General features: G+C 41.3%; 1 protein-coding gene across 8 annotated transcripts in view; it reads right to left on the minus strand.

Annotated features, from left to right (window-relative positions):
• LOC118360745 (pleckstrin homology domain-containing family G member 5-like) overlaps positions 1-14713 on the minus strand; it is a 107489-nt gene that overhangs the window by 30890 nt on the left and 61886 nt on the right. The window contains exon 2 of one of the 8 annotated variants that reach the window (XM_035740116.2): positions 14372-14413. The exons of the other annotated variants lie outside the window; for them this stretch is intronic. The gene's annotated coding sequence lies outside the window, so the exon portion shown is untranslated. The remainder of the gene's footprint in view (positions 1-14371; positions 14414-14713) is intronic. 8 annotated transcript variants of the gene reach the window in all.

The following is a 14713-nucleotide window of genomic DNA, read 5'->3' on the forward strand; positions in this document are numbered from 1 at the left end:
ATGGCCCCCACTTCCCAGATGATCCCACATGTGAAGAAGCCGGATGTGGCCTGCGGTTGAGGCCGGTTGGACGTACTGCCAAATTCTCTAAAACGATGTTGGATGCAGCTTATGGTAGAGAAATGAACATTCCATTCTCTGGCAACAGCTCTGGTGGACATTCCTGCAGTCAGCATGACAATTGAATGCTCCCTCAAAACTTGAGACATCTGTGGCATTGTGTTGTGGGACAAATCTGCACATTTTAAAGAGGCCTTTTATTGTCCCCAGCACAAGGTGCAGCTGTGTAATGACCATGCTGTTTAATCAGCTATGCCACACCTGACAGGTGATCTTGGCAAAGGAGAAATGCTCACGAGCGGGGATGTAAATACATTATTGCACAACAGAGATAAATATGTTTTTTGTGCATATGGAACATTTCAGGGATTTTTTATTGCAGCTCATGAAACATGGGACCAACACTTTACATGACGGGTTTATATGTTTGTTCAGTGTACATAGATAGCACAATGCTAAGTAACAACACAATCATGTCAGAAATCAAAAGAGTACTGCTTTCAAATTTGTCTCCTCGAAATAACAATGAACCTCCGCTCAGAAGATACTGTATGTCTGTGTTTGTGTGTGTTCAGAAAGGTAGCCAAAAAGACAACCATGGGCTGGGTGTCCAGGCAGCTGGCTGCATTCCTTTCAGGACTAAAGCTTCTGAAAATATCTGTTGCTTGGCCGAGCCAACAAAAATGAGCCTGTTGGATCTGGGATGAGGAGAACTGTGATACTATTCCCAAAACGTGTCTGAGAGTTTCCTTTTAAAGACAAAACTGACTAAATATGAACATACTCAAGAGGCTTTGTCAAAGAAATCATGAATGTTCTATTACCATTTTATTTACTACACAACAGCCATCCAGCATTGGCATCAGCCATTGATGGGACGCTTTCTTTGAAATAAATGAAAGCTGCAATACTGCTCGCGTTGCGTTGTGTCCCATGGCAGTGTACAAACTCAATCGGCAACACTCAATTATCGATGGCTGATGTGCACGGTGGTTTAGAGGGTGGTATATGCACCATATACCCACGGATTTCCCCGTGGGCATTGCGTATACTCAATTCTTAATACCTACTGTACGATGCACAATAAAGTAGCTTAGTAGAGGTATATGGCGTTTCAATTAATACGGCTGATGAAACAGATCAGAATGTTAACTTAATCATTTTTATAAAATATTATTCTTCACAGGCGCAGCAATGTCCCGACGGCGGTCGGCCTTCGCGTGAATGTTCCTCACATGTGAGCGGTTTGAAATGAACAGAGACGGAAACAGTGATGACAATTTAGCAATTTTGTTGCTAGATTTTGCAACTTTTCAGACTACCCTGGCAACTTTTTTTTCAAACAGCACCTAGCAACAATTTTAGCTACTTTTAAAATGTATTTGAAACTTTAAGCAACTTTTGAAAAGTGACTTAAATGCTCAAATGCACGCATTTTCCCTCTAAATTACACAAAAACGATTTTCTATGTCACACTGAGTCACAACACATGTGCCTGGCTGCAAAATTGCATTGTGAGTGTCGTCAACAGCAGGCGCTCAGCTCGTGCACAGGCAGCAAAAATATCCGCAAATTGCAAATCATTGTTGGCTGACTGCAGCAGCAGTAGTATGCGTTCAGCGAGACAAACCCAATGAATATAGTTGGTCACGAATGTTTGATCTTGAACAGAACTTACAACATCAATCAACATGTCTCAATCAAAACTGTACAGCCAGAAGTACAGAAAAGAGTGGGAGTCTGTACCTGAATTTAAAGGGTGTCTGAAGCCAGTAATTGAGGATGAATGTTGGGCATACTGTGCATTCTGCAAATCAGATATGCTTGCAACAATGTATGACATCAAAAAACATTGTGCTACAGCAAAGCATATAAATAAATCAAAACCGTACAACCCCACAACGCAGTCTACATTACCACAGTTGGTTAAGAAAGTGGATAACTGCAAAATCGCAGAAGCTACTATGGGAATTGTCATTGTGGAGCATTGTTCGCTGCTAGCATGCGACCATTTAGGTATGGCTTGCAAAGCTGTCTTTTCAGATTCTGTGGCAGCAACAAACTTCCAAATGCACCGCACCTAGTGCACAGAAATGATTAGGGGAGTACTGGCTCCTTATTTTCACAAAAGGTTAACATCAGATGTGGGGGATGAGAAGTCTCCTTTTGGATGAGTTCACCGATGTCAGTGTCTCGAAATACCTGGGTGTGGTGATTCGGTATTTCAGTGGTAAAAAAAAAGAGCGGTGTCCACATTTCTCGGGCTGGTTGAATTGAAGGGGGGCGATGCCAGATCAATAGCAAAGGCGGTAGTTGAGTTTCTTGAGAAGTGTAACCTTAAAAATAATCTTCAGGGTATTGGCACTGATAATGCATCCGTGATGACTGGGGTGCACAAGATTTTAAAGGAAGAATGTGCATTGCCCAATTTGGTACTCATCCGCTATGTGTGCCAGTCTTTACAATTGGCTGTCAGTGCAGCATTCAAATAAACCATCCCAAGGAGTGTTGGGTACTTAATCAGAGAAACCTACAACTGGTTTTCAATTTCCCCCAAACGGCACAAGGCATACAAAGCAGTTTATGCCATCACTAATTGTGGCCAGAAAACCCTGCAGATCACCAAAGTGTGTGCCACAGGTTGACTATCGATGAGCATGCTGTAACTTGTACATTGAGCCAGTGGGAAGAACTGAAACTCCACTTTGAGTTGACCAAGGCCAGTGAGCATTGCTACATGGTGGATGTGCTCCACGCCATGTACAAGACTAACTATGTCTACCTGACATTCTGGAAATCAACCCTGTCCGACATACAACTTGCAGTCATTTGAGGGAGAACAGACAGATCCTGTCAAGCTTTTGGACAATCTGGTACACCTCAACATCAATTTGCAGCAGAGTAGTCAATCCTACGGGAAAAATGAATGTCCTGAAGGATACCATTGATGGACAACTCAGTCCATCACCTTACCTTGAGTGCTTTTGAGAGCATGGTGTACCAACTCAGTCTTGCGCCAGAGGACGAAAAGGTCATTCGGAGACAGTGCATCATCAACTACATTGTTGCTTTAAGCAAGGAGCTGCATGCAAGGCCCCCAGACAACCTAGAAGCCTTGTGAAACATGGCCTTGTTCAGTGTTAAGGAAACGCTAAAGCACAATAAAGGCACCACTGAAATTATTAATTTAGCTGAGCTACTGGGGTACCAGCCCCAAACAAATGATCAATTTGTTTCCCAATAGAGAAACATCCATCTGTTTAGGTGGGACTCAACTGAAAATACAGTTGAGTTTTGGAGTGAATTGACTAACTACAAACACTCTTCCGGGTTAAATCCACTTGAAGAACTGTGCAAAGCTGCACTCAATGCCCTCTCCTTGACACACTCAAATGCGGAGGTTGAACTGCTGTTCAGCCAAATAAGTGTGGTAAGTCAAAGTTAAGAAATACAAAGTCACTGCACACGCAACTCCATACTCCTGGTGCAGTATGGACTAAAGCTGGCTGGTGATACCTGTTACCAGCATAAACTACCAAGTGAAGTTCTGCAGCAGTTTGGCACCACAGCAGCATACAGCTTTAAGGCCACTCCATCCTCTTCTGCTGGTTCCAGCTCCGTGACAATGCAGTTGGACAGTGAAGATGAAGAGGATTTCCTTGCCAATCTATGATTCGTCATATTTACAGTACGTATGCAAGGAGTGGACTTTCTGGAACTGGCGGAGACACAGCTGATGGTGGCAGTGTATACCGCACTGTGAGCAACAACAGTGGCAATATCTGGAGGAAACCAGTGATTAGCTAGCCAGCCAAGCAGCACAACAACCTGGAGAAAGCAGCCTAACGCACACATTATTTGAGTTAAGTTGCTTGTTCAATAAGATAGCATATATACCTTGTTATTTATTAGCTTGTACTTATAATTGTTGATCAGTTAGGTAGCATGTTAACTACCAATGCTTAAAACTATAATTGATCAGAATGTGTAGGTTTACTAGTTAAAAAGAAAATCAAATGTAATTGTTCAATAATGTGTAATTGTTCAATAATCCAATGTGTTTAAAAAAATATCTGATCATAAAAAAAAGTGTTGAAATTACTTTTACAAATAAAAATGTGATTAACAAACAAATCTAAACTAACAAATGTAAAATCATATTTTTTACGCTGAGATGACCAGTCAATTTAAGTAATGTTATTGTGTATTCTACGTAATGACGCAGTTTTACATCACGCAATGACATCACGTCATTTATCAACAAATCGACCTGCCTCTAGCAACTTCCCCTGAAAATTAGTTGGCAACCGTGGACAGAAATACCGTTAGAAATAGGGGAAGATTTATATATGCAACAACTATCATGGGTTGCTATTATGACTCCGATAATGCCTTTGACTGCTAGACAATTGAAAGTTACTCATATGCTTTCTCCTGTTCTATTGATTAAGACTTTATACAAATAATTGCCTCCACGTTTCTATGGTGGGATTTTGGCTTTATGGTTACTTTTAAGTAAGGCCTAAGACATGCCTCACAATATGAAGTCCAGGTTTCAAACAATTAAGGAATAGGAAAAAAAATATGGATGCTAATGAAAAGCCTAACCATCTTCTGGTAGATTACTTTGACTTGGAAGAGTTCCAGTGTTGTGTTGGATAGTCATAGCATCCCTCTGAGTAAGCTGAACTAGCTAGCTGCATCTGCTAACTAAGTATGTGAAACTTTTTTTTGTTGAGAAATCTTTTGCTTCTCCTTAACTTTTGAAGAAATGAATTTGTTCAAAACTGTTCAACTATTGCCTTTCTCTCTCTTTGAGACAACTACTCACCACATTTAATGTACTACAGTGCTAGTTAGCTGTAGCTTATGTTTTCAGTACTAGATTCATTATCTGATCCTTTGACTGGGTGGGAAAAAATGTCAGTTCATGATGCAAGAGCTCTGATAGGTTGTAGGATGTCTTCCAAAAGTTGTCATAATTACTCAGTAAGTCTATGGAAAGGGGTGAGAACCATGTGTCTCCTAGGTTTTGTAAATAAATCAAAAGTACCCAGAGGACGGAAGCTAGCGGTCCTCCGGCTCCACCATGGTGCTACCCTACTGAGTGCTGTTGAAGCTACTGTAGACCTTCATTGCAAAACAGTGTGTTTTAATCAATTATTTGGTGACGTGAGTATATTTAGTACAGTTTTATGTAAAAGGATGTTTGAAATGTATATATATATAATGTTTTTTGTTGTTGAATTTTTGCCCTTTTTCTCCCAAATCTCATGGTATCCAATTGTTTTAGTAGCTACTATCTTGTCTCGTCGCTACAACTCCCGTACGGGCTCGGGAGAGACGAAGGTTGAAAGTCATGTGTCCTCCGATAGACAACCCAACCAAGCCGCACTGCTTCTTTACACAGCGCGCATCCAACCCGGAAGCCAGCCGCACCAATGTGTCGGAGGAAACACTGTGCACCTGGCAACCTTGGTTAGTGCGCACTGCGCCCGGCCCACCTCAGGAGTCGCTGGTGCGCGATGAGACAAGGACATCCCTACCTGCCAAACCCTCCCTAACCCGGACGACGCTAGTCCAATTGAGCTAGACCTATATTGAATGAAAGGAGTTAGATTTCCTCTCACCAACTTCAGCTGTCTCACTTCGAGATGATTGGACTGGAGCCTCTTGAGGTGATTCAGCCCGGTTAACTCAGTCAGGGTCAACACTACACAAACGCACTCCCTACATGATGACACACAACGGTTTATTTGGCAGTATGATCAGCATAATAAGGTTTGATGCCCCTCCATCTCCATTAAGAAAATACTGATAAAAATGCAAGACAATGCTGCCAACAGCACTGGATCAGACACAAACCCCCTCCCCCGACTGACTGGCTTTAATCTGAACAGCCTGTCCTGCTACAGCACACCTAACTCTATTATTATTATTATATTCTTATATAACCTCTGTGTGTGTGTGTGTGTGTGTGTGTAAGATTACTGTATGGTTCCCAGTATTCAGTCCACTTGACTTTCCTCACATTTTGTTACGTTACAGCCTTACTTGAAAATTTATTCAATTAGTTTTTCCTCAGTCAACACACAATATCCCATAATGGCAAAGCAAAAAAAGGTTATACATTTCCGAAAATTAAAAAAAAATTAAAACAGAAAAACATTTACATAAGTATTCAGACCCTTTACTCATTACTTTGTTGAAGCACCTATGACACTACAAGCTTGGAACAACCGTATTTGGAGAGTTTCTCCCATTCTTCTCTGCAGAGCCTCTCAAGATCTGTCAGGTATGATGGGGAGCGTCAATGCACTATTTTCAGGTCTCTCCAGAGATGTTCGCTTAGGTTCAAGTCCAAGCTCTGGCTGGGCCTCTCAAGGACATTCAGAGACTTGTCCCGAAGCCACTCTTCAGGTGGTGGAAAAGGTACCCAATTGTCAGAGTAAAAGTAAAGATATCTTAATAGAAAATGACACGTAATTGCTAAAATATACTTAAGCATCAACAGTAAAAGTACAAATCTTTTTTTACAGATAGACAGGGGCACACTCCAACGTCATTTACCAAACGAAACATGTATTTAGTGAGTACGCCAGATCAGAGACAGTAGGGATGTTCACTTGATAAGTGTGTGAATTGGACCATTTTCCTGTCAAAGGAACAAGTATTTTTGGGTGTCAGGGAAAACGTATGGAGTAAAAAGTACATTATTTTCTTTAGGAATGAAGTAAAAGTTGTTGCCACTACCATTCTTCCTCCAGACATGAAGCTTGGAATTCAGGCCAAAGAGTTCAATCTTTGTTTCATTAGACTAGATAAATCTTTGACTAAAGGGTCTTTTAGGTTTCTTTTGGCAAACTTCAAGGAGGCTGTCATGTGCTTTTTGCTAAAGAGTGGCTTCCGTCTGGACACTCTACCAGAAAGGCATGATTGGTAGAATGCAGCAGAGATTGTTGTCCTTCTGGAAAGTTTTCCCATCTCCACAGAGGAACTCGGGAGCTCTGTCAGAGTGACCATCAGGTTCTTGGTCACCGATTGCTCAGTTTGGCCAGGCAGCTAGCTCTAGGAAGAGTCTTGGTGGTTCCAAACGTCTTCCATTTAAGAATGATGGAGGCCACTGTTCTTGAGGCCCTTCAATGCTGCATACATTTTTGGTACTCTTCCCTAGATCTGTGTAACGACACAACCTTGTCTCGGAGTTCTATGGACAATTCCAATGACCTCATGGCTTGGTTTTTGCTCTGACATGCACTGTCAACTGTGGGACCGTATATATTATAGGTATATGCAGGTATATGCGCCTTTCCAAATCCTGTCCAATCAAATTGACCACAGGTGGACTCCAATCAAGTTGTAGAAACATCTCATGGATGATCAATGGAAACAGGATGCACCCGAGATCAATATTTCAAGTCTCATAGAAAATAAGTGTTTTTTTTTATTTGTATTACATTTGCAAAATTGTCTAAAAACCTGTTTTCGCTTTTTTTAATGGGGTATTGTGTGTAGATTGAATATTTAAAATTTTCTACATTTTAGAATAAGGCTGTAACGTAACAAAATGTGGAAAAAGTCAAGGGGTCTGAATACTTTCCGAATGCATTGTATAGTATAACAAAATGTTCACGTTTTTGTTCATTTTGGTGTTTGGCCATTGTTTTCCCAAGCAGTTCGAGCACCCAACATTCTCGAAGCAAGCCGAAATCTACGCCCCCTTCGTCAGTGGTTGGTCAAAAGTAGGGATCCTTCAATTAAGTGTTTGTCATACAACGACAGACAACTGGTTGTTTTCATGCACATTGCAAGAAATACTGCACCAAACATCTTTATTAGATGTACAATTAGGTGACTCGGACCTCTGCAAAAAAGTCAACACTTATTACAGGCTACGGCGTCTCAAGAGGGACAAGTATATGTATTTTAAGGGAGTATGCGAGCACAGATGTTCACGTCGCATAGCCAAGCTCTGCTGGGAGCAAACCAAATCTATGTATGCGGAAGCCTTTAGTGTGTGTGTAATATATATACATATATACACACACACCTACCTTTTGTCCACGACTCTGGTTTGAGAATGACACAAATATTAATTTCCACAAAGTTTGCTGCTTCAGTGTCTTTAGATATTTTTGTCAGATGTTACTATGGAATACTGAAGTGTAATTACAAGCATTTCATAAGTGTCAAAGGCTTTTATTGACAATTACATGAATTTGATGCAAAGAGTCAATATTTGCAGTGTTGTCCCTTCTTTATCAAGACCTCTGCAATCTGCCCTTGCATGCTGTCAATTAACTTATGGGCCACATCCTGACTGATGGCAGCCCATTCTTGCAAAATCTTCTTGCTCGCACACGCTTTTTCAGTTCTGTCCATTTTCTATGGGATTGAGGTCAGGGATTTGTGATGACCACTCCAATACCTTGACTTTGTTGTCCTTAAGCAATTTTGCCACAACTTTGGAAGTATGCTTGGGGTCAATGTCCATTTGGAAGACCCATTTGCGACCAAGCTTTGACTTCCTGACTGATGTCTTGAAATGTAGCTTCAATATATCAACATCATTTTCCTACCTCATAATGCCATCTATTTTGTGAAGTGCACCAGTCCCTCCTGCAGCAAAGCACCCCCACAACATGATGCTGACACCCCCGTGCTTCACAGTTTGGATGTATTCTTCGCCTTCAAGCCTCCCCCTTTTTCCTCCTAACATAACGATGGTCATTATGGACAAACAGTTCTATTTTTGTTTCATCAGACCAGAGGACCTTTCTCCAAAAAAGTACGATCTTTGTCCCCATGTGCAGTTGCAAAACGTTGTCTGGCTTATTTATGGTGGTTTTGGAGCAGTAGCTTCTTCCTTTCTGAGCAGCATTTTAGGTTATGTAGATAGGACTCGTTTTACTGTGGATAATAGATAGTTTTGTGAAGATGCCGGAGGAAACCGGTACAAGGTTCTTTGCTGTCGTTCTGGAATTGATTATGCATTTCTCGCACCAAAATACGTTCATCTCTAGGATACAGAACGCGTCTCCTCCCTGAGTGGTATGACGACTGCGTGGTTCTATGATGTTTATACTTGCATACTATTGTTTGTACAGATGAACGTGGTACCTTCAGGCATTTGGAAATGGCTCCCAAGGATGAACCAGACTTGTGGAGATCTACAATTTTTGTTCTGAGCTCTTGGCTGATTTCTTTTGAAACTTCTGACCGACTGAAATTGTGATCCAGTCAATTTTAAGTGAAATAATCTTTCTGTAAGCAATTGTTGGAAAAATTACAAAGTACATGTCCTAACCGACTTCCCAAAACTATAGTTTGTTAACAAGACATTTGTGGAGTGGTTTTAAAAAAGAGTTTTAATGACTAATGGAACACACACACGTTAAAAAAATGTGGGGTCACTTTGAAAACACCAGTCTCAACGTCAACAGTGAAAAGGTGACTCCGGGATGCTGACCTTCCAGGCAGAGTTTCTGTCAAGTGTCTGTTGTTTTGCTCATCTTAATATTTTCTTTTTGTTGGCCAGTCAGATATTACTTTTTCTTTTCAACTCTGCCTAGAAGGCCAGCATCCCGGAGTCACCTCTTCACTGTACTATTTAATGAAGCTGCCAGTTGAGAACTTGAGGGGTCTGTTTCTCAAACTAGACACTAATGTACTTGTCCTCTTGCTCAGTTGTGCACCGGGGCCTCCCACTCTCTCTATTCTGATTAGAGCCAGTTTGTGCTGTTCTGTGAAGGGAGTAGCACACAGCGTTGTATGAGGTCTTTAGTTCCTTTCTCACATGGAATAGCCTTACCATTTCTCAGAACAAGAATATACCGAGTTTCAAAAGAAAAGATCTTTGTTTCTGGCCATTCTGAGCCTGTAAATCAAACCCACAAATTCTGATGCTCCAAATACTCAACTCGTCCAAAAGAGGCCAGTTTTATTGCTTCTTTAATCAGAACAGCAGTTTTCAGCTGTGCTAACATAATTGCAAAAGGGTTTTCTAATGATCAATTAGCCTGGAATAGCTAACACAACGTGCCATTGGAAGACAGGATTGATGATTGCTGATAATGGGAACTTTGTATACCTATGTAGATAAAAAAAAAGAAAAACATCTGCCGTTTCCAGCTACAATAGTTATTTACAACATTAACAATGTCTACACTGTATTTCTGATCAATTTGATGTTATTTAAATGAGCAAAAAAAAAACCTTTTTCAAAAAACAAGAACATTTCTAAGTGACCCCAAACATTTGAAAGGTAGTGCATGTCTGATCACACATGAGCAAAGTCACATGTGTGTGTGCGCGCACACAACACTGTTGTTTATCGTTTCAGTGAACGGACATGTTTGCAGCACACATGTTGCAATGAGCCTCTGTGCAATGCCATAGTGTGCGAGTGAAAGATGGAGTGGAGCTCATTGGAAAAGAGTTGGCAGACAGTGATATTAGTAGGAGACTTGTTATTGGGAGAGACATCGTGAAAGAGAAAAGGCCCCGCCCCAGGTTTTTAATAGGACCCGTTGTGTTTGGTCTACTGCTCTACACACACACCACAACACACACACGTTGTTGGTGCCCACACCCAGAGCTAATTCAATTCCTTGCTTCCCATTGTCATCCACATACAGTCTGTCTCCAGCAGCCAGCTCCCACGCTCTCACAACACACACGATCACAGGCAGCATGAATCAACACATCAGTGAACAGCTATGACATTCAGAGTCAAGACAATAGACGATTATGTTTTAGCTACATCGAGCCCAGACCAAACAGTCATGATGACATTTGGATATGGCTACTTGTGCTCTAATAAAGCCTTCATTTCAGTTATTTACTGTGTGCTTTGTTAACGCTGCAGTCAGATGACAGTGTGGTGCACAGTGTTTCAGTGAAATATTCCAAACCCTAACATCACCCCACATATGGGTTCCTTCGGGACCAGGCCCTAACATGTTAGTCATCTTTGATTTGGAAACTTTAAGAGGTGATTCCAGAGCCTGGTTGACACGATTAACGTGGTACACAGTGAGGGAGAGCTGTGACACACTGGCCTGGACAGGAGTCAGTTTGTTGGTGCAATGTTCGCACAAACATCGTCCTGAGCTTTGATTATTTCTCTCGAACTGTTTATTTATTTCTCTCTCTTGGGGGGTTGAGATTGCTCATTGTTTGGATTTGAAAATCCAACAGCTGTATTAGAGGGGGGCTGCGCTCAGGGGCTGTGTGTGGCTGTCCATGTGGATGTTTGAGTAAGAAAGAGAACCAAAATCAGTAAAAAAATAAATAAAAAGGTACAGCCCCCTTTATTATTGAAGCATCGTGCCTACACCATCAAGGAGCCTATCCAGACGCTAAAGTCAGGAAGACTGAGTTGTGTGAGCCAGACTAAAGACCATTTTGGCAGCTAGGCCTTCTTATCATCAGTCATTTGAACATGTAAGGGGCTAACTGTGTGGCTAAAAGTAGACGTACTGAATCACATCCCTGGCTTGAACCATATGAGGTTTGTCTGGTGTCACAATCACAAACATGATTGGTTTGACTCATTTGTGTAGTCTTGTGCAAATAATAAGATAATTGTGCACTCACACACCCTCAACTGACAGTCATTGGTCCAGACTTCAGACAGACACACACAAGTTCAGACTCACTCCCATCTAACTAATCAAACAGATCCCAAACACAGACAAAAGTACACAACATTAATGGCACATACTCTTTCACTGAAAAGCACCAATTTCAACTCATTCATAAGCTACGCACTTTCTCTCAAACACGAAAAGCAGGCCTCTTTGGGCAACTCCTCTCTCCGCCTCACTTTTTTGCTCTTCCTTTGGAGCAAGTATACACAGACCGATACAAATATACACAAACTGAGATATCCAGACAGTCAAACAAATGACAAACACACATTACTAGGCCCAGCACTCATAACGTATTCATTATGAATGAAGAAATGTATTGTTTCCACAGCTGATGTCCTAGACATGGAAGTCTTCTCTGCTCTCTAATCCTTCCCAGGCCCTCCTATTCTGGTCTGTTATGGTCTGGTGTTCAGACTTCACTCAAACAGCCTCTGCCTCCATCGGCAAGCTGCCTGGGTGACTTCTCTCTACACCACTAAACAAATAATATAGCTTCAGCCTGAGAGACCAGCACTTACCGTACTGCTAATTACTACTGAGACATGGTGGAATAATGGAGAGCTAAAAAATACTCTATAGTATCAATCATGATTTCTCTGAATTAAGAATGATGGATTGGCACGCAAATACTAAGCAATAAATACCCAGCGAGTATGCTTCACATCAAAAAGACATGACTTCAAGTACTACTTCTTGGGTCTGCCATCTAGGATCTCTCTATATCTATTTTTTTGTACAGTTTTCTGGTAACTCATTTTGATGTCCCTCTTGGGAGTTGAGCACGCGATTGGGGGATAGCCTAGGTTTCCTACAGATTACATAGCGTAGGTCTCACCATTTGGTTATTGTTGGTGGATATTGTAGGTGGAAACATGGGGGGGGCAGATGAGATCAAAAGGGACAAATCAGAGCCCCAGATCAGGACTGGACCTGGTCGAATAAAGTATTATTCTATTCTGAGAAGAGGCAGGATAAAACCGTACCGCCGCTCTCTTCTCCCGCCATCCGACCATTCCAGAGTGCCAGAAGCCAGCCAGAGCTTTTCCAATGCAGGAGGCCAACGCCACCCTATCATGTTTGTCTCCTATTAACCACCCTCCCTTTACTTGGGATTGGTTTGGTCCCCTTCAAACACATATGGATGTCTACAGAAAAACATGCACTCACTCTGCCTTAGCCTTGTAACCTCTGACACAACACATGTCCCTCCTCTGACACAACACGTGTCAGAGATTAAGGCTGAGGCAGTGTGTGCATGTTTTTCTATGACACATGGGATGATACAGCCATAAAACTTGAACAGGCTTATTTTCTCATTTGTAATGAGGAGATTGACCGTCCAAGCCCACACCTGAGGCTGAGCGACCGCTCAGTGTCTGGTTTATGTCACTAAGACCTATGCCACAGGTATTAGAATGTGTCTAGTGTTATACTAAGATGCCTGCTGCTTTATGCTTTTTAGTTCCAATCCAGTCAAATAATGTTGACGTACAACCGGACGCATTTCTCCCAGGCTGGGTTGAGAACACTCTTAACCAAAGCGGCCACAGGCCTAAAAGCTCAGTACATCACGTACCAAACCAGTGGGAAAGTCCTTGGTCAAACTAAACTCTGTGACTTGTCATCTGTGTATATGTATATTTGAGGAGTTGTCAGGCAGACTGGGGGAAAACCACATGGAGTTTCATAATGATGACAAACCTCCAAGTATTTTGAATACATTGTTCCAAACTGAAAACATGGCGGGAGTTTTGTTGGAAAAATATGACTTTTGAATCACACCGAGAATCAAAAGCCAATAGCTAGGTCCACAAGCATGCTTGCAGCCGTGTGGCCATGAAGGTTAGATCCCAAGCATTCATGTTTTCGGGGAATGTCTGAAGATAACACTATTCTGGGACAATGTACTGTATGTTCTGTAATAAAATATATTCTGGGATAGGAGGTCCCTAGATCCTGCCCTGTTATGTACCTTGGTAATGTTCTGGAGGTTGTAATTGACAGTGACATATCGTTGATTAAAGTTTGATTTTCTGCAAGTAAAAAAAGCTATTAACAGGAATTGGTATAAAGTGGATCTCCAAAGACTGAAGAATTGTAAAGTAATTCAAGAAATAATTGTTGTGTTAAGATTTTTTTAAGGCATAAGTCAGAGGTCCAAAGCAACCTTTTTGATCTCAATATCAAATCATTTCTGGGTAACAATGAAGTACCTTGCTGTGACATTACAATTAAAATGGTCAAAAATAAACAAAAATAGATTCTTAGCAAAGAGCAATTTGTCAAGCTAGGACTGTCTGGGAGTGGTCTAATTTGGAAGGGGAAAGTGAAAATGTGCTTTTATTGGCAGAGGGGTTTAGAACTCGTTCTTATTGGTTTATTTACCAATTTACCGCATGGTGATGTCACCATGGAAGGCCACAATTCCATCCCACCAAAACAAGCTGACTGGTGGTCTTTTCAAACCGCTCTTACACTAAAAGGGCATTATCATCATGTTCACGATTTCACAGTATTATTTCAACCTCAATGTGGAAATATAAATAAAACAAAGGGTAAAAATGAATTGACTGCACTGGGCCTTTAAGACTGACTGGCCTGAAAGAAGTTTACTTTGGTAAAAATGCAATATAATTGCTTTAATATATTGTACCTACCTTATGGCAACAGTTTTTTTCCCCTGCTTCTCAATTTTGATGCTGTGTGTAATTTGGAAAAAGTAACAAAAAAATATGTTGATTAAAAAGAGGTCCAGAAACTGCTTCTCCAACATATATCCCAAATCGCACAAGTAAGCAGTGTCAAAAACTGTGAACTGACCATCTCCCCCAAAAAACATGTTATTTTTCCAATGGGCAACGGTCCATTGGATTAGCTGTGTTTGGTCCGTTATTGTACAGTAGAGTTTGTGAGTTGTCTGTTCTATGACAGAGATAACCTCAAGGCCATCCACCTAACAGAACCTCACAGGAAATAGCTATTTTTACAAAGTAAACATT

This window comes from Oncorhynchus keta, chromosome 28, assembly GCF_023373465.1.
Source record: "Oncorhynchus keta strain PuntledgeMale-10-30-2019 chromosome 28, Oket_V2, whole genome shotgun sequence".
Classification (NCBI taxonomy): Eukaryota; Metazoa; Chordata; class Actinopteri; order Salmoniformes; family Salmonidae; genus Oncorhynchus; species Oncorhynchus keta.